Source organism: Odocoileus virginianus, chromosome 16 (assembly GCF_023699985.2).
Source record: "Odocoileus virginianus isolate 20LAN1187 ecotype Illinois chromosome 16, Ovbor_1.2, whole genome shotgun sequence".
NCBI lineage: Eukaryota > Metazoa > Chordata > Mammalia > Artiodactyla > Cervidae > Odocoileus > Odocoileus virginianus.
Window position 1 is genome coordinate 1,766,384 of NC_069689.1, and position 20,495 is coordinate 1,786,878.

The 20,495-nt window shown below is 53.6% G+C and overlaps 1 protein-coding gene across 4 annotated transcripts in view; it reads left to right on the forward strand.

The window, feature by feature from the left end:
* Positions 1 to 20,495, forward strand: part of LINGO1 (leucine rich repeat and Ig domain containing 1) — a 213,411-nt gene that overhangs the window by 143,534 nt on the left and 49,382 nt on the right. For 2 of the 4 annotated variants that reach the window (XM_070477598.1, XM_070477595.1), the window contains one exon: positions 1,159 to 1,256. The exons of 1 other annotated variant lie outside the window; for it this stretch is intronic. The gene's annotated coding sequence lies outside the window, so the exon portion shown is untranslated. Of the gene's footprint in view, positions 1 to 1,158; positions 1,257 to 20,495 lie in introns of those variants that run through there. One more of the 4 variants, XR_011491669.1, reaches the window with a different exon arrangement.

The window sequence follows — 20,495 nt, forward strand, 5'->3', positions numbered from 1 at the left end:
TTTTAATTTTCTGAGGACCCTCCGTAATGTTTTCCATAGTGACTGCACCAATTTCCATTCCCACTAACAGTGCACAAGGATTCCCTTTTCTCCACATCCTCACTAGAATTTGTTATCTAAAAAAGGGTAAATTTTACTGCAAGTAAATTATACCTCAATTAACCTGACTGGAAATAAAGCTCGCCGTGGGATTGTTGAGACAGGGAACACCAAATGACACGTCAGTCACCCACGGTAGTGTGACTCGGGGAAGGAGGGGTTCCTATGCAGGGTGGTCAGGGAAGGCTGTCTGAGGAGGTGCCTTGAGCTGAACCTGGCTGAGGAGGAGCCAGGCCTGTGTGGAGCTGGAGGGGGGTGTGCTGCCGGGCGGGCCTTGCAACTGGAGCTGAGGGAGGGAGGAGACGGCAGGAGACAGGTCAGGGCCTCGACTCTCCTCCGGGCATGATGGAATCCCCTGGGGAGCATAGACAGAGGGTGACTGAAACACTGGTGTGAGTCGGGTGGTCCAGGGAGAAAGGAAGGGAAGCTGGGGCATGGCAGCTGAGGACCATGTGTGAGGAGGAGTGGTGAAAATGAGGGGAGTGTGGGTCAGGAGCCTCCTACCGGAGGGAGAGGGCAGCGGGCCAGAGACCCAGCAGCTGGGGCAGGAGGACTGGTCTGGACAGTGGGGGTCCTGGCAGAGGGTGTCGTGGGCAGTGGTGGGGCAGAGGCCAGCCATGCTGGGGTGAGGTGCTGGGGGTGAAGACATGTAGGTGAAGCTTCCAGAAGGCAGGGGACAGGCTTGGTGGGTAGCAGAGGGAACCTCACAGAGAATGAGGTAGAACTGCCTGTGTATATGTGTGTGTGTGGTGAGCAAAACTTACCAGAGGTGGGCCTGACCTATGGGAGATAGTGTGAGATGATGAGAAGCGAGGGGTTTGGACAGGGCCTCGAATGCCAGGCCTGGGGGGCTATTCAAGGGAGCCGGAGACACCAGGACTGGTGGCAGAAGGCCCCTCCCTGAAGTGGGAGGCAGCGCTGAGCCCCCTGGGGTAGAGGGTCGGGATCTGCTCGGGGGCGGCGGGCGGGGGGGGGGGGGTCCCATGCTGAGGTGGGCACCCCCCTGGGTTGCAGAGGCCCAGTCTTGATCAGCACTCACTTCCCTGCTCCTCCCCACAGTGCATGCTGGGACCGAGACGGACGGGCTGCCGCTCCACCTGCCGCTCCTCCGGCCCCCAGAGGCCTGTCTGTTTGCCTCCCGGCGCTGTCTGACCCAGGTAGGGGAAGATGGAGCTGGGCTCTCCCTTGTTGTGTCTCTGCACTGGGTGGGAGGACTCTTAAGAGTAGGGTCCCCCAGCCCTGGGTGGATGAGCCCCTGTCAGAGCGATGGAGGGGCACACAGCGTGGGATTTGAAGCCCCCAGGCCCCCGCAGGGCCTCCTGGGGAGGAGTTCCCAGACCTCCAAGTGGCGAGCTACCTCAGCAGCACCCCCTGCTCACCAGGCCTCGTCCCCGAGACATGGAGAGGCCCCCATGTGGCTCCCACACATCGCTGTCTGCAGTTGGTTAAGGATCCTTCGTGGTACACACCTGCCAAGTTCTTTTGGCGGTGGGAGCTTTTGCCTCTGAGGCTTCTCATCCATTGCTATCACTGGCTTTTCCCTGCCGGAGCTGCCATCTTCACTCCCCTGGGGTGTGTGCTTCTGTGAGTGGGGGCTCTTACTCCAGAAGGTCCCTGTTGTCTACAGGACACCCCCAGGGCAGAGGTGCTCTTTCTGGCACCAAGAACAGCCCTGCTCACTTTTAATCCCCCGGCTTTGGGCCCAAGAGAGGACATTTCTCGGTTGCTCCTGGGCGCCCCAGTGGAGGCTTTCTGCTTGGGGTCAAGGGCTGGGATGCAGTGGGAACTAGGCTTGCCAGAAAAAATACAGGATGTCCAGCTCAATGTGAACTTCAGAAAGACAACAGCTCATTTTTCAGCATAAGTATGTCCCAAATATTGCATGAGACCTGTGATTCTATTGATTTAATCTGGCGATGTTAACGGGAGCTGAAACCCCAGCCCCCCTCTTCCTCTGTTCAGTCCCCACTTTGCTGGCCCATGTTGGCACCCTGGGAGCAGCTGTGTCCAGGGCCTACAGAGGGGGCCCTGGAGCCAGGGGTGGTCAAGCCTGCTCAGGCCACAGTCAATAGGTCCTGCAAGCCGTCCCTGGGGCAGAGACCTGGGGTTCCTGCTAGAGGCTGCAGGGCTGGCTGTGAAGGGTGCTCTTGGGGTCCTTGTCTTCCCCCTTCTGGCTCTCTGATAGCAGAATTCAGGCTGAGGAGGTCACTAGATGGGGTCGGCTGGGCCTCTGTGCCTGTGAACGGAGCTGTGAGACAGGTGTGGAGCTGTGAGAGGAACCAGGAATAGAAAATTATTTCCTGAACTTGGGACCCAGAGTGCTGGGGTGTGGGGGTGGAGGTGGGTGGGGTAACAGGGATGAGGCAGGGCCAGATAATGAGGGCTTAGAATGTCCTATTTCTGCATCCTTCAGCACTAGGGAGACAAGGGATGTGTTTTCTCCTTAGGCAGAGTCATTTTCCCAACTATTAAGGTAGTATGTTCCCTATGTCTACCTATTGATCTAACAATGTAGATAGATTATTTAAGATTTTTTTTATGTGGACCATTTTTAAAGTCGTTATTGAATTTGTTACAGTGTTCTTTCTGTTTTATGGTTGTGAGGCATGGGGATCTTAGCTCCCTGACCAGGGATCAAACCCACATCCCCTGAACTGGAAGGCAAAGTCTTAGCCACTGGACTGCCAGGGAAGTCCCCGTAGAAGTATCTAAAGCATGCAGTTCACGCTCTTCCCCAAATCTCTTTCTTGCCAAGGCTAACCACTGCTAACTAGTTCCATATATCATATCCTTCCAGACTTGTTTCTATGTGCTGAGAAACATATTTTAAAAGGAAAAACTATCATACTAGTTATACTGTCCTGTCACTTGATTTCTCACTTAATATTATTGTATAGATCATTCTAGTGTTCTTCCCTTCCTTTTACGCCCGTTGTATGGGTAGTCTTTAAGTTATATTATCAATTATTAATCCTGTCAGGGGCCATTTAGGTTGTTTCTGGTGTTTGGTTATTTATAAACTTCACTCAGGGAACCTCCCTGTTCCTACATCTGTGTGCACTTGTGTTGGGGGTGTTTCTGGAAGTGGACTGCCTGGGTCAGAGGGCACGCACATTTCCAGGTTTGACCCACAGGTCAGATCAACCTCCAGAAAGTCGCGCTGACTTGTCACATACAAGAGGCCTTGTCCCTTCACCCTTGCCAACATGACATTATCACTCACTTAAACCCCTGCCAACCTGGTAGGTAAAACTGATTTATTTTACATTTCTTCGATCACTGATGAGATTGGGCATATTCGTGTGTGTTCTTTGGCCATTTCAAATTGTTTGCCTGTTTATCAAGTGCCTATTCATGTCACGCCCTCAGCTCATTCTTCTATTCATCTGTCCCTTTATTCAGTAAGCATTAATTGAGCATCTACCACGTGTTGGATACTGTTTTGTTTAGGGACCTAACAGTGAATGAAATTGACAAAACAAAATCCCTGCTCCATGGAACTTAAGCTCTTGTGAAGGAGAGACAGCCAAGGAAAAGCAGATCATCAAGTGAAATCTAGTGCGTGTATGAGTGCTAAGTGCTAATGAGAAGAAAAGTGAGCAGGGTGGGGATGAGAAGTGTTGGGATACTTGGATATGGCAGTCAAGAAGGCCTCGCTGGGAGATGGCAGTAAAGGAAAGACCTGTAGGAGGTGAGAGAATGAGTCACACAGATGTCTGGGTCCCTGAGTTAGGGGTAGGCCTGGCCTGTTCAGGGCTCAGGGAGAAGGCTGGGACAGGGTGAGGGAGGGAGAGAGTGGAGTGTGGGACCAGAGAGGGATCAAGAGCCAGATCCCTGTGGGCACCCTAAGGCCTGGGCTTTTCCTCAGAATGAAGTGGGGAAAGCAGGGAGACATGGAAGGTTCTGAATGATGGTATGACACAATCTGAATTTCATTTTAGCCAGATCACTCCAGCTACTGAAGGGTGCCAGAATGGAAGCAGGCATATCAGGCGGTAGATGCTTGTGATGATCCAGGGAAGAGATGGTGGGGTTTGGACTAGGGGGTCTTGATGGAAGTGGGGAGAAGTGAAAAGATTCTGAGTACATGTTAAAGGTAGAGCCAATAGGATTTGCTGGCAGATTGGATGAGGTGGTGTGTGTGTGTATGTGAGAGAGAGAGAGAGAGCCAAAGATTACTGTCTTAGTCATTTTAAGCTGCCATAACCAAATACCATAGGCTGGGTGGCTTAAACAACACACATTTATTTCTAACACTTCTTTAGACTGGGAAGTCCAAGATCAAGGTGCTGGCAGACGCAGTTCTTGGCGAGGGCCCTCTCCTTGGCTTGGAGATGACTACCATCTCACTGTGTGCTCATGTGACATGTTTGTGTGCACACGGAGAGACTGAGCCCTGGCGTCTCTTCCTCTTCTTTAAGGTTACCAATCCCATCATGAGGGCCCCACCTTCATGACCTCATCTAACCCACGTCACATCCCACCTCCAAACACCATCACACTGGGAGTTGGGGTTCCAACGTATGAATTTTGGGAGAGACAAACATTCAATCCATCACAATGACTCCAAAGGTTTTGGCCCAAGTGGAGAGAAGGATGGGACTGCTGCCATCCGCAGAGCAGAGGATTGAGAAGAGTGGGTTTGATGTAGGGGAGGAGAGGAGCTCGGCTATGGACGGGACTGGCTACATGATGTGTGGGAGCCAGAGCTAACTGAAATGTATGGCCTTTTGTCTAAAAAATAATATTAAGAACTTCAAAGTGCTGAGAGTAGAGCATTAAACTAAGCCTGGGACCTTGCCGTGTGTGGGGCTTGGTTCGACTGCCCAGGTGGGCCCCGGCTGTGGACAGGTCAAGTGTGAGATGCTAGTAGACAGCTAAGTAGAAATGGACATGAGGATGAAGTTCAGGGCCCAGGTCTGAACTGGAGATACAAATACATGGTCATCAGCATAAAGCTATGAAACTGGATAAGAGCATGAAGGGAATGAGTATAGATGCAAGGGGCTTTCCTGGTACCTCAGCTGATAAAGAATCCACCTGCAATGCAGGAGGCCCTGGTTTGATTCTTGGGTTGGGAAGATCCCCTGGAGAAGCGATAGACTACCCACTCCAGTATTCTTGGGCTTCCCTGGTGGCTCAGATGGTAAAGAATCCGTCTGCAATGTGGGAGACCAGCTTCAATCCCTGGGTTGGGAAGATCCCCTGGAGGGGGGCATGGAAACCCATTCCAGTATTCCTGCTTGGAGAATCCTCATGGCAGAGAAGCCTGGCAGTTTGCAGTCCATGGGGTTGCAAAGAGTAGGACACGACTGAGTGACTAAATAGCATATAGGTACAAAAGAGAAGGATCGCAGACCCAGTCCTGGAGCCTCCTTTGGCCTGAAGTGAGGGAGCTGAGGAGGCACTGAAAAGATGACTGAGAAGGTGCAATGAGTGAGGTGGAAGAGAGCCAGGTATACTATCCTGGAAGCCAAGGGCAAGACATGTTTCAAGCATGAGGTCGAGTACAATGCAGACTGAGCATTGATCATGCATTAGCCGTGGGGAGGTCACAGGCTTCCTTGTTTGGAGCGAGGGTGTGTGAAATGCATCTTATTGACCTGCAAGAGCAAACTGATTTATAAGAGGATGAGAGATTTAACCCTTTAACTGCCATATGTTGCAAATTTTTTTTCACAGTTTTGTGGCTGTTTTTGGTCATTTCAATTTATGGAGCTTCTTTTTTTTAACCCCTTAAAAGTTTGAAATGGTCCTGTGGTCAAGTCCATCACTATTTTCCTTTACAGTTTCTGGCATTATCCACCGAAACATTTTGAAAATTTGTCTTATGTTGTTTTCTAGTTCTTTATGATATTTAAGGGACTTCCCAGGTGGCGCTAGTGGTAAAGAACCCACCTGCCAATGCAGGAGATACAAGAGACAGTGTTCAATCCCTGGCTTGGGAAGATCCCCTGGAGAAAGGTGTGGCAACCCATTCCAGTATTCTTGCCTGGAGGATCTTATGGACAGAGATCTCATGGCGGGCTACAGTCCACAGGGTTGCAAAGAGTCAGTCACGACTGAAGCCACTGAGCATGCAGCACGCATAATATATAAAAATATTCAAATTTCTGGTTTGTTCAGAATGTTTCTATGGGTGTGGTTTGAGGATAGCTATCTAAGCAGTTTTCCCCCAAATGACTAGCCAGTTGTTTGGACACTGTTTATTGAGTGAGCTGTTCTTTCTCCTTGTTCTGAAGCTCCTTTCCCATCATCTGACAAATGTCCCCACAATCTCATGTATGTCCAGGCCTTGCTGTTTGATTCCATTGATCATGGCCTGGGGAAAGATGGTAGGGGGTTCAGAGAATAGACCTGGCCATTGATTAGGGGTAGAGTGTGAGGAGGTGAGAGGTGTGGAAGGAAGAAGCGAAGGGAAGTTGGGGATGATGGGAGCTCTGAAGGGTGGAGGGTCTCCTGTGTGCTGTCACAGTCCTGTAAGGCTGGTATTCTATAAACCCATCTATAGATGAGGCGACTGAGGTTCAGAGAGGTTTCATCATGTGTCCAGTGGCATCAACTCTAAGGAGGTGGAGAAAGCCTGGGAGGCAGCTCTGATGTCTGAGTTCTGTCCACCCCGTGACAGGGGAGGTGAGACAGAGTGGGTTTCAGGAACGCTGGAAGGGTTCCAGGCACAAAATATCCATCCCCCCCTCCCCCCCAGCATCCCCCTCTGCCATTTGGCTGGGTCTTGAAGGTTTTCCCATTTCAAAGAGCAACCTGTTAAAACCAAAATACTCCTGGCAGGGAATCACATGTTAAGTTCTCAGCTAACGTCTTAATTATCAGCTAACACCTCTGCAGGGATTAACTGACAGTCAGCTGAGGACACTGAATGGGGGCCTGTTCCATGTGTATCTGTGTTGGGGAAGGCCAAGAGAGGGGAAGGGGGAAGGCGGAGGGGACAGGTACCTAGAAATTCACAGCTTTTTCCTGGAAGAGAGGGAGGTGGAGCTGGATTCTTATGGAGAGGGGAAGGGATGGGGAGGAGCAAGGAAGCAAGCTCTGCTGGGCTGGGGAGGGGAAAGGATGGGCATGGCAGCTTCGCCATGGAAGCTTGGGGCTGGGGCTCCTAGAGGACCTGGTGTCTACTAGACACATGCTGTGTCCTGGACACAGAAGAGCTTGTCACCTGCTCACTCTTGGTCTTGAGCACGTCAAGAAATCAACCACCATGAGCCACCTTGGACACCAGCTGCCAACAGTCACTCAGAGCTGGGATCTGTCTCAGACACCCAGATACCATGTCTGTCACCCAGGCCTGAGGAATGGGGGAGGTGAAAGGCTGATGCTGCTGGAACCTCCTCCGTATCTTTGAGCGTCAGTCTGCCCTGCGGGTCAGGGCTCCATGTGTGAGGAGGTTCAGGGCTCAATGTGTAACTAGTGTCGGAGCTCCAGGTGTGACCAGGGTTGGAGCTCCTTGCGTGAGGAGGGTTGGGACTCCGTTTGTGTAGAGGCTTCGGCATGTGATGACAGTCAGCTTGGAGTGTAACCAGGGTCAGAGTTCAGTTTGTGATCAAGGTCAGCGCTCCATGTGTGAGGAGGTTGGGGCTCCAATTGTGAGGAGGCTCAGGGATCAGCTTGTAGTGAGGGTCCGTGCTCAGCATGTGACCAGGAGTGGCCTCCTTGTATGAGGAGGGTGGGGGTTCCCTGTGTGACCAGGATCAGGACTCCGTGCATGAGGAAAGTCAAGGTTCAGCGTGTGGCCCGAGTCAGGGCTCCATTTGTGGCCAGCACCCAGTTTCTCCATTTGAGGAATGTCTGGGCTCAGTGTGAGAGGAGGGTCGAAGCTCGGTGTGTAACCAGAGTTGGTGCCCCTTGTGTGAGGAGGGTGGGGGATCCCTGTGTGCGAGGGGGGTCGAGCCTCGGCGTGTGAGCAGGCTTCGGGCTCAGAGCGTGAGGAGAGTTGTGGGACCAGGGCCCGGGCTTCGTGTGGCAGGAGGGTTGGGGCTCCTTGTGTGAACAGCGTTGGTGCCCAGTGTGTGACCAGGCTCAAGGTCACTGTGTGAACAGGGTTAGGAGGACCTTCTCTCCCTCTTGACTTCACTCGGAACAGCGGGGCGGTGATCTGCATCTTTGGGGGATATTTGTGTCTACATGTAACCGGCTGTCCCGCCCGTTCGTCACTGTGTTGGACTCTGACTTGGCCTTCCTGGGACTCCGGGACTGAGAGTAGCTTCTCCCTCATCCTCCTGGTTCCTCCCTGTCTTGTCCCTTCTCTCCCCTCCGCTCCTCTCCTCTGCCAGCCCTGGCCTCGCACCCTGGTGCTGACAGACAGACCCTGAGACACCCAGAAACCCTTGCATCTCGAGGATGACCCAGGTCCTGGGCAACCTGTGGTTGGGCCCATCCCCAGCTCTTCCCTCCTTCTCACCTGCACACCCTCCCTAAGGTGCTCCAGGGCTCAGCTGGGAAGGGAGCCTCACTGGAGGGGGCAGGTAGAGATGAAGTCAGACTTCACCGAGCTTGGTGACCAAGAACAGGCCTGAGAGAGCCTCCAGAGCAGTGAGCTATGGGAGCGAAGGCTGGGGGTCTCGGGAGGTGCCAGGGGTGGGGCCTGTCAGTGAGTTAAGGGGTGGCTGGGAGGCATGAGGGGCCAGAGGGAGGAGGCCTTCATGGCCACCTGAAGCCTTCCTCAGCAGTTCAAACCTCCTGTAGCCTGGATTGGAAAATAGACCCAGTTGTTCATTCAGCAAATGGGCACCTAGTCGTCTAGACTAGGCACATCTGTGAACCAAACAAGACGTAAGTTCCTGCCCTCTGGGAGCTGACAATTTACAGGGAGGCTGTGACTGAAGGAGAAGTAAACGGCCTCACCCCGGCCCCTCCTCTTGTCCACCCAGTGGACCCCAGGGTTTCTCCACAAACACAAGGGCTCATGGGGCTAGTGCCAGGAACATGCTGCCCTTGAGGGACCTGAAGGAGAAGCTGAGAGGGTTCCTTTCTGCAATGGATGGTTCTGGAAGGGAGGATGGCCAAGATGAGAAGGTGAGCGCGAGAGGAAGGGGAGAAAGCCTTCTGAAGAAATAAGCCCCCACGCTCTGTGACCACCCCCTCCCCAGGACTGAGAAAGGAGGTGGACCTCCCAGGCACTGTGGCCAGCTGTCCCGTTTTGCACAGGACTGTCCAGTTTAGCACTTCTCAGTCCGGGGATCGTTGGTCATCCTACACCAGAAGGCCATTCGACAAGAGGCTCAGCTTGTGCCCCTGGCAACCTACAGTGTCCAGGCCTCTGAGGGCTGGATGTCTAGGTCACAGTGCTGGCCATGCCTAGGACTTGGAGGAAGTAACTGTGGGCTCCTGGGGTGGGGGTGCTGACAGAGGAGCAGGGGGCAGGGGGATCACCGCAGTGGCCAGATCCAAGGGGGTAGACTTGAATCTGAGGCCTGGGGAGTCTAGGGGCCTTGAGGCAGGATGCAGTGGCGGAGCTGCACATGCTTTTGTGTCCACCTTCCTCTGTCCACCAGAGTCTGGTTACCAGTGGCCCTGGTGGTCCTGCACCAGCTTGGGAGGCCTGGCTTCGATGTTCTGTCTCCGGCTTGCTGTGTGACCCTAGCTCAGTTGACCCTGAACCTGGGCCTCAGTGGTCCTTGCCTGAGTGACTGGACCAGGGCCCTCTGAGGGAGGTTGTGTGAAACATGAAATGTGGCCTGCGTTCACACGCTGCCGTGGTCACTGTTGTGGCTCAAGTGCCTGCCCCTGGGATGCCAGCTCTGGGGACCACTGAGGGGCTGGCCTCAGGTAGGGCTGACTCCCCATTCTTGCAGAGGAGAGAGATGTATAAACTAGAAGTTGAAAACTGGAGGCCCCAGCCAGGGATGTGGCTGATGAATATGTTTTGTTCCATTTTAAACCATTTGTTTTTTTCTCATTGAGATATAATTTACATACCATAAAACTGACCACTTTAAAGTGTACAAGTCAGTCTTTTTTAGAATAGTCACAAGATTATGCAACCATCATCACTATCTAATTCCGGAGCATTTTCCTCACCCCAAAAGGAAACCCTGTACCCATTAGCAGTTACTCCTCCTGTCTCCACCCCACAGGCCCTGGCAACCACTAAGCTTCTGTCTGTCTCTATGGATTTGCCTATTCTGGACATTTCATATAAATAGAATCATACAAGAGATGGCTTTCTGTGACTAGCTTCTTGCACATAACAATGTTTTCAGTTGATCCATGTTGTAGCATGTGTCAGTATTTCAATCCTTTTTATGGCCCAATAATATTCCAGTCTACAGATATTCCATATTTTGTTTATTCATTCACTCATGGACATTTAGATATTTCCACTTTGGGGCAATTAGGAATACTGGCACTGTGGACATTTGTGTCACAGACTTTGTGGGAACATGTTTTCCATTCTCTTGGGTTTCTCGCAGGAGTGGAATCACTGGGCCATAAAGTGACTTGGTGTTGATGCCTTAGGCAGGCCACGTGCTCTCCCCTTCTCAATCTTAACCCAGCCCCTGACTGCATCACTTACACCCCTTTACTCACTGTCATTTCCTCTCTGGTCCCTGTAGGCATCTAAGCTTCCAGGCCTTGACTACAGAACAGTGATGGAGAGACACAGGGGGCTGTAGGAACCAGGGAAGCCTCCTCACCTGGGGAGGAGTCTGGAGGACTTCCTGGAGGAGAAGCCACCTGAGTTTAATTTAAGCTGAGTGGACTGTTTGTTTTTTTTTAGGGAAAAGGAGTGGGGAAGAATGCTCCCTGTGGGAAGCAAAAGGATGGAGCTTTGATACCCTTTCCCCTTTCTCCACTCTGTTGGGTGAACCTTAGTGAGGTTAGGGGGATGGATGAGAACTCCAGGGAGCAGCTGAAGTGCCCTCTCTTCTTCCTCTAGTGTGTACCTCCTCTCTATCTTCTCTTTCTCATTCTTCTCTGTTTCTCGGTTTTCATTTTCATTTCTGTCTTTTCTGTTTGTTCAGGGAGCTGCAAACAGTTTGATGGACTGAGAGGATAAGGGGAAAGATGAGGGAGTGAGATAAGCCAGACGGTCTTAAGCCCCTACAGAGAGAGCTGGGGGTGGGGAGTGCATGGGCAAAAGGATGAGGGACCTCGGCCCTTTCTGAGCCAGGGACAGAGGCTGAGAACCTAGGACAGAGGTGACTCTGAGCCAGGACACCCTGTGTCCCAAATGGCATTCCTCAGGGGCGGGTGAGAGGGGGGCTGGGCCCCACCAGGCTGGACCAGGCCCGCAGGCAAGGCAGAGCGAGGGGCCCAGATTCAGAGCTGCACGCACATCTTCCCAGGTTTCTGCTCCACTACCTAATGGGTAATTATACCCTGACATGCATGGAGCAAAGAAGGGATTTTCTGTGAAGCAAAATCTCCCGTGAAATATTCAGGCCATGCTGGGCTTCGTTTCCCAGCCACCTAATCACTGCTGCTTGGCTGGGCCACAGCTTGAGAGGCCACATGAGCCTGAAGGCCGCATGGGGCTTTTTATTTCCTTCTCTACAGGGAGAGGTTTCCATGGACTAGGAAGAAGCTTGGCGCTGGGCCTAAGACAGGCTGCGTGCATGTGTGTCTGTGGTGTGTGTAGGGTGTGTTCGCCTGTTTAGCCTCTGCACATTCATTGGTGAACCTGGTCGTGCATGTGTGTTCTGAGTGTGTGTGCTTACACACACCTGTGTGTAAGATGCACCCTGGCACGGACAGTGCGTTTCACACCACTGTCTGGATTGTTCCTGAAGGTGCTTCTCTGCTGTGCCCTGTACTCTGATTCAGGGCGGGCTGCCTAGGAGACCCTCTTGGTGGGTGGAAGTCCACCCTGTGTGTGACTTCTCTCTGTGACGTGCCTTGGGAGTCTTCAGGGTCTTGGGTTTGCACTGAAAGTCTTGAAGTCCTCCCAAGCTCAGGGGCTCAGAGGTGGCAGCTGGTGTGCTGCACGTATGAGTCAAGCTTTGCCTCTCTTTTCTCTGACTTACTGTTTATTTGTTTATTGGAGTTTATTGTTTATTTGGAGTTCTGAGTGGGGCCACAGGGGAGCACCTTTGCTTCTGAGAGTTCATTGAACTGGGACACCTCTGTCTCTCTGTTAAGCCTCTGAGCCTCTAACCCTCATCTCACTTGTCTCCTCTGGCCCATGAAACCTCTGTATTTGCACCAAAGGTCACCCTTCTAAAGCCTTGCTTTTGCACTCCAGTCACTCCTCCATACTGCACAAGGTAGGCAGGATTAGAATTATTGTACCCATTTGGCAGATGAAGAAACTGAGGTCTGGAGGAGCAAAAGGACATACCTAAAGTTGTTTGGTGAACCCAGGCTTCAAGCAAGATCACTAGCTTCTCCTCCTTGTGTATGAACTCTTTACCTGCAGCTTTGGCCCTGGCCCTTGGTAAAGGGGACCCTGCTCAGAGGAAATGGGCCCTGGTTTCATGAATGAATCAAACTGCAGCGTGTTCCTTCTCCACATGGAGTTCTCCTCCCCTCTGTCATCATTCAATGTTGTCAGCCCTGGACACCTCAAATCAACAGGAAGGGACACAAGAGGCAATAATATTGATGTCCATCATTGATATTTCCTTATTGTGGCTGTAATTAGCAATTCTTCCATGGCTAAGGCTCAGTCTGGCAGGCAAGTGGAGGAGCTCCGGCTTATTAATGTCAGCCAGTTAATGTCACACTGACATGGCTGATGGTGTGTGTAGGGGGTTCTTAGGTAGGGAGAAGGAGAAGAGTGAGGCTGAGCAGAAGGTCAACAGCTCTTCTCTCCTCCTCAGGCACTTGTTCTCCTTGAGCACAGCCTGTTAGAGTACCCCTCATCCTATGTATCCCAAGAGAGTTCGCTTTCCAGGTTGCCCCCTTCAACCCATGGCCCCTCGCCCCTCCCTGTCCTACCAGGATGGCTAGGAGGATATAGTGGCTTACACTCCATGGGAAATTAATATACCCATTTGGCAGATGAGGAAACTGAGGTCCAGAGAGGCAAAAAGACATGCCTGAAGTTGAACAGTGAACCTGGGCTTCAAGCAAGATCATTAGCTTCTCCTCCCTGTATGTGAACCCTTTACCTGTAGCTTCAGTCTAATGTCTTCACAGCTCAGGAAGCCTCCAGGAGGACTTCCCAGGTAGCCAGAGGTGGGAGAGCAGCTCCTTAGCCCTCTGCCCTTCTTCTCCAGGTGGAAGAATGTCCCCTACTCCCACCCTGAGCCTTGCCACACTCAGATCTGCATCCCCCTGTTTATGCTGGACTCCTAGGCAAAGCATGCACCATCCCTTCCTGCAGGGCCTGGCACACTTCCTCTCATCTATGTATTCACACAAGGGCTGACATGAGGACTCCCAGGCCCCTAGAAACCTCCCGATCCATCCACTGACACCTTCCCCTCTTTACCTTCCTCAGGGTCTCTCTGCCCAGATCTCTTTAGATCCTTTGCTTCCTTGAGCAGAGAAATCCACACCAAACATTCTCTGAACAGATTGATTTCCTCAGTCCTAGACATCTCTCCAACTCCGTTGCTGCCAGTCTGCCCACTCTCTGCATGCCTAGTCTGCATGCATGCTCAGTTGTGTCTGACTCTTGTGACCCCATGGAGCCTGGTGAGCACCAGGATCCTCTGTCCATGGCATTTTTCAGGCAAGAATACTGGAGTGGGTTGCCATTTCCTATTCCAGGGGATCTTCCTGACCCAGGGATTGAACTCACATGTTGTGTGTCTCCTGCACTGGCAGGCATATTCTTTGCTACTGTGCTACCTGGGAATCCCTAGTCTGGGGCTGCTTCTAACTAATGAAAGTGAAAAGTGAAAGTGAAGTTGCTCAGTTGTGTCAGACTCTTTGCGACCCCTACCAGGCTTCTCTGTCCATGGGATTTTCCAGGCAAGAGTACGAGTGGGTTGCCATCTAACTAATGATGAAACAAATAACAGTGGCTGTTCTTGTTCCTTGGGTACTTATTTGTTCCAGGCACTGTTAAAAGCAGCTTGTAAGCATTTGATCCTCATAGGAACCCTATGGAATAAATACACGTAGCATCCCCATTTTACAGATGAGAAAAACTGAGATGCAAGGCAATTAAGCTAGCTGCCCAAGATCACGGGATTGCTAAGTGGTGGACAGCGAGAACCAGGATGTGTGGCTTCCAAGCCACCCTCTCCTGCTTCGAGTTTTAGTCCATGAAATCATTTCCTCTACCTGCATCTCTACTTCATGAGCTCCTGAGGCAGGCAGGGGCTATAGATTCCTTGGCCCTGCAGCAGGTGCTCATAGTTGGCAAATGAGAGTAGTGGTGGCAGCAGCACACTCTTCTGAACTCTGCATCATGCAAATGGTTCCCCTCCAAGGCTCTCTGGTGCTCCCAAGGGCACTGCGCACTCTCTGAGGATGGAGCTTCCTACATTGTATGCCCTGCTGGTGGTGTCTGCCTAATGAGGGACCAGTGTCTGACTGCAAGACTCCCTAAAGTAATCCATCCCCCTCGAAAGAGACCTTCAAAGCTGTGTCTCAGCTTATGCTGGGCCTTGGCAAGGATGTCCACATGCTTGTATTGTCCATTCATTCATTCAGTAAATACTTGCTGGGTCCTGGGTACTGAGTGCCAGGCCCTTTGGAGGGCCTTAAACATGCTGAGTGCAGGTCCCAGCCATGCCCTGGGGGTGCCCAAAGCCTGGTCAGGACAAGAGCTTAGGCACATCTGACCAGTGCAAGGTGAAACTTGCCCCATGGAGGCAGTGCCAGAGCGTCATGGGGGTTTAAACACAGTGAGGCACAAAGGCTGCACAGAGGAGGAAGCGTTTGGAAAGATTCATTAAGGAGAGGGAAGCGTTTTCAGACTGACAGAGAGGGAAGGTCATCACAGCAAAGGAACAGCCTGTGTGGAGGCTGTGAGTCTGAGAGAGCAGGGCAGATTCAGGAAAAGGCGAGGAGTTCAATTACAAAATACTGGGTGGGCCTGGCTGTGGAGACGGGGGAGGGCTCACTGTCGGAAGGAGGGGTGCATGCTGTCTCCCCTGCAGATGCTGGAGAGATGTACAGCAGGGCGTGTAAGGACAGAGGCCAGGGCTTCTGCAGATGGTCCCAGCCTCAGGGAGGCTCAGCGTTTCTCCTTTCCTTCCTGGTGCAGGGTGAGGTGTGGATGGGTCAGCATCCAGGGGTGGTGGTGCACACAGGTGTGGTGAGGGAATGGACGGTGTATATGAGGACAAAGGATCCCCTGACCGTGCTGGGAGGCTGCTTCAGGCTCAGGAACTAGGTGCTCTGGGCTGCGGCTGGCCTGGAGGGTGCCCATGACCATGGAGGCATCCACCCTTGCACATCTCCAGTCCTCCCAACAGCCCCTCCAGGCTGCTCAGTCCTAATGGGCAGAAGGGAGACTGAGGCCCGACAGTGGCAGGCCACATCTAGGGTCTCACACAAGCAGCAGGTGAGCAGTGTTCCTCTCACCCTTCAGCATCACCGACAATGAACATGAGTTTGAGCAAACTCTGGGAGATGGTGAAGGATGGAGTGCTGCAGTCTGTGGGGTGGCAAAGAGTTGGACACGACTGAGCGACTGAACAGCAACAACACGCTTCAGCGGGATATTGGGATTCTTGGCAAGGACAGACACCCCAGCTCTCAGGGTTCAGGATGGAGCCAGGGTGGCCTCCTTGTTTGGCACAGAGAAGGCCTGGCTGGAGAGGAGGTGGTGCGGGGCCTGTGGAGGTCAGAGGTCAGGCAGGGAGCCTAGAATGTGGCCGAGGAGGAGGCCTACATCTCGAGTCTTAACATGCGAAGGGTTTCAAGGATTTAGCTTGAGCCCCTAGTAGTCTCTGGGGAAAATTTCTCTCACGGGCCTCAGGGGGCCCAGCATAGCCAGGAGGGAACCAGACATATCCCTGGTGGGTCCACGGGTTTACCAGCTCATGCTTGAGTGTACAGCCTGCTTCTGTGTTTACACTCAGGTCTCTGTGTATATCTTGTGTGTGTGTCTGAAGGAGTGTGACCCTGGCAGGATAATTCTGTATGTGTGCACCAGAGCCCCCGGCCACAACCAGCAGCCCCGCACGACCCTCATCCTCACTCCAGAGCCAGAAATCTACACAACCCACTGGGTCCAGGTCTGGGGTAGGCCTGGGCGCAGCTCTGCCCTCCCCCTTCACGAGGCCCTCCGCCTCACGAGGCCCTCCCCCTCACAAGGCCCTCCCCCTCACGAGGCCCGCCCCCTCACAAGGCTTGCCCTTTCACAACGCCCTCCCCCTCACAAGGCCCGCCCCTTCACAAGGCCATCCCCCTCACAAGGCCTGCCCCTTCACGAGGCCTGCCCCTTCACAAGGCCATCCCCCTCACGAGGCCTGCCCCTTCACAAGGCCCTCCCCCTCACAAGGCCCTCCCCCTCACAAGGCCCTCCCCCTCACAAGGCCCGCCCCTTCACAAGGCCCTCCCCCTCACAAGGCCCACCCCCGGGTGCTAAGGTCCAATCCCTTGGGGGTAGGGACTGTGGGTAGGCGTCCCATCAAGGGGACAGCTCAGGCTGGGAGGGGCCATCCAGCTCTTTTTTGTGTTTGTCCCCTCCCCACCCATCTCTAAGTGCCTGTCATGGGCTCCTGACAGGTAGGTACCTGTCCCCTGCCACTTGTACAGCCTCCATGATGGGGAGCTCACTGCCTTCCAGGGCAGTATCTGTGGGACCTGTGGGACACCGTCCAGAAAGGAAGGCCAGAGGGTGGCGTGGAGGCTCAGCTCTGACCACCCAAGGCCTGGGCTCTCCCTCAACAGCCAGGCCTGCGGCGCCAGCAGCTCCCCGGGGCAAGGTCAGGCCCGAGTCTTCTGGGCCTTTCACCTTGTTGTCAAGAGCATATTTTAGCTATTAGTGACAGAGAAAGGGATTTGGGGAGGATTTCTCTCTCTCATTTCCCAGAGCTTTCAACAAGCTTCTTCCCTTCCCACCCCTCCGCCTGCCAGAGCTGAGAACACCACACACACACACACACACACACACACACACACACACACACACACACTCATACCCGGTGTTCCTGTGTGGCTGAGTGAGAGGGAGAGAAATCTGGGTCAGTCTCCCAGGGAGAGCTCCGTGGCATCTCCCCACCTTCCCCAGCAGATGCTCAGCGCTGCAAACTCAGACTGTGGTCTGAAGGCCGAGGCCTGTCTCAGTCCTGCCCCAGATGCCCTGTGGGCCTTCCCTGGGCCTCCCTGCCAGGTGACCTCATGTTCTAGCCTCCGTGGTTCCCCGGCCAGGCCCCGGGACTCACAGTTCATTTTTGCCAGCCTCTGCTGATTGCATGGAGGGTGGCAGAAGCTCTTCCATCTCCCACTGACTCTCCAGCTTCAGCTCCTGGGCTCTGGGTATGAGGGGAGGAGTGGTTCGGGGAGGCCTGGCTGGAGCTGGGGCTTGTCTAATAGCAACGCCATGTAGGGGACTTCCCAGGTAACTAGTGGTAAAGAATCCACCTGCCAATGCAGGAGACACAAGAAACTTGGGTTCAATCCCTGGGTTGGGAAAATCCCCTGGAGAAGGGATTGGCAACCACGAAATGGATTCTTACATGGAGAATTCCATGGACAGAGGAGCCTGACAGGCTACAGTCCAGGGTGTCGCAGAGTCAGATGCAACTGAGGACTCACGCAACCCCTTGTAAAGCATGCCTGACACAGAGGAGGGACCCTAGTGGTAGAATTTGGGGCAATCTGCAGGATCTGGAGTCTGAGTAGGATGCCTCAGGGGTAGAAAGGAGTTTCCAAGAGAAAGTGGATAGAGAAACGGCTAAGGATATTACTGCCATTTCAGGATGGACTCAGCTAGTCCATGTCTGAGATAGGACCTTTAAGCTCAGAGAGACATTCTTGGGACTAGGGGCAGAGGGATGGAGGGGGATTTCCTCTTCAGCTGTGAAAACGATCCTGGGGAATTGCGGTGGTTTAAGTTACCCAGGGACTCAGGACACCTTCTCCCCCTGTCCACCCCTGGAGACACCAAGGCCACTTCCTGCTTACTGCCCCCAGCACACAGTTCTCAGGTGACCCGGGAGATTTTTCCTTTCTTCTGCCAGGGCATGACCACTGGGTCCTCAGTGCCTGCCCAAGAATGTCTGTTGAGTGAAAGGATAGACAATTGATTTGATTTAGGCTAGGTGGAGGAAGGACTTCCTAATGCCACTGGGTCAGCCTTAGTCTCCGGATGTAACGCATACGCAGGTGAGACACTCGAAAGTGTCGGGTGGAAGGAGGGACCCCAGCCATCCCCAGCTTCCCGCTGAGGCCAGTTCCTAACCTACGAGGTGTGGGGAGAGAGCACGCGGCCTACCTGCAGGGGCTTCAGCTCATCCGAGAGCCTCCAGGCCCAGAGCCCACTGCACTGCTTGTCTTTCTCAGAGTGCACACGTGTGCCCCACGTGGGCTTCCCAGGTGGTGCTAGTGTTAAAGAACCTGCCTGCCAATGCAGGAGACATTAGAGATGCGGGTTCCATCCCTGGGTCGGGAAGATCCCTGTAGGAGGGCATGGCATGCAGTATTCTTGCCTGGAGAATCCCATGGACAGATGAACCTACAGTCCATGGGGTTTGAAAGAGTCACATGACTGAAGTGACTTAGCACACATGCATACACATGTCCCATGTGGGGGCTGGCTGTTGAAATGCCGGTCACTGGTATGGTTGAATTGACTCACACCTGTGCGGTATGTGTGCACAGGACAGTTCGGGAGTTGCTTCATGGACTTAGAACCTCTTTTGAAATATGGAACCAGAGACCAACCATCTTTAGAAGGAGCTCCAGGGGTTGTGTTTGAGACCACAAGGAGGGTGGCCAGCCTCCCTTGACTCACCAGCCCCTTGTGGAGTGAAGACTCCCAGGCAGGGGCATTCAGGGGAACCCTGGCCTGGCTGTGAGAGGAGTTAAGGAGGGTCAGGGAAGAGAGGATGGGGTGCAGGGGGGGTTGAGAGGTAGAGGTGAGAGCAGGGTCATGCACAGCCTCTTCAGATGGGCCCCAGAGCAGGACTGGTTTTTTTCTCTCAGACTGGGATTCCTGTGGCCTCATCTAGGCTCCTGGACAGCCTGCCCACTCCTTAAGAACCTGTGAAAGGAGTTTCCTCCTCCTTCATTCCTGAGGGCCCCAGCCAGCCCTGTCTCTCTTCCTTTCTCCCCACTCCAGAGCCCATCCTTCTCTTGCTCCCTGTGGCCCCGGCCAGGTTGAGCCGCAAGCACATGCTCGGGACCCCTTGGGCTGGGGCGCTAGGGGCAAGCTCAGCTCCCTCCCGGAGGGCCCAAACTGGCAGCACGCCATCCGTTTGCGAAGCTGACTGACTCAGCACGTGCACTGGAGCCCCCAGAGCCCCACGGGCTAGGGGCACACACCTGCTCACACATGTGAGTCCTCTCGGATCAATAGGGTAAGGAACTGGAAAAGGTATAATTCAATCTGCCAGCCCGGTTATTAGTTATTGTGCTGGAAGTAGCTCCTGGTTCTCTGCGGCCTTCTCCTCTCACCTCCATTCAGAGGCCCGAGCAGAATCTGGCTGGGAAGAGAGCTGGGCAGCGTGCAGTGTCCCGGGTCAAAATGACCCGTGAAGACTGAGGCAGAATCTGGGACAACCTCTCCCTGTCCAGAGCCATTAGCCCTTGGAGTGCCTACAGGAACCTCTCGGTCAGCATGTATAGGCAGAAATTGAGGCCCAGTGAAGGCAGAGGGCCAAGTTGTGCCTGGATGTGGTGAGGGCTGCCCTGTGCTAGCTTGCTGAGCCTGCTTCAGGAAGGGCAGGAGGAAGAAAGGAGCAGAGGGTGGAAGTCAGTCAGGAAGAGGGTGCAGGATCTAGAGAGGTGTGAACATGTGCCCACCAGCTCACCTGGCAAACAATTTCTAAGCCCGTGGGCCAGGGAAGGGCCTCCACCCTGCCCTCAGGGATGGTGGCCCGGCTGGGAATGGACAGTGACCTGCACTGTGTCTCATTTGGAGCCTCGTATGGCTTGGCAGTGTGGGCACTGTTATCCCCATTTCACAGAGGCACACACTGAGGCCCAAAGGAAGCCTTCCCAAGACCTGTGGATAAGGAGGGGCAGTGCCTGCCATAGGGGACAGAGACCTGCTCCTGGTGAGGGGTCTCCCACAGGTTAACACTCTAAGCAAAGCGGGCTTTGCTTCATGCCTTGAGGCAGAGCTGGGACCAGTTCCTCTGAGAGAGGCAGACACTTGTCTTTAGGATACTAGACTCCCCAGTTGGTGCCTTGTGCTGGCCAAGATCTTCTTCTGCAAGTCTGACCACAGTCACAGTTTTAACTTCACCCTACCACCTGTGGGTCCCTAAGCCTTCTTGGTTCTAGCTGAGTGTGGGGGTGTGCACCCTGGCCCCTGCAGCCTGGCCACCCCTCAGGGGCAAGGGGTGAAGCTGATCACCTCCCCCACCCTC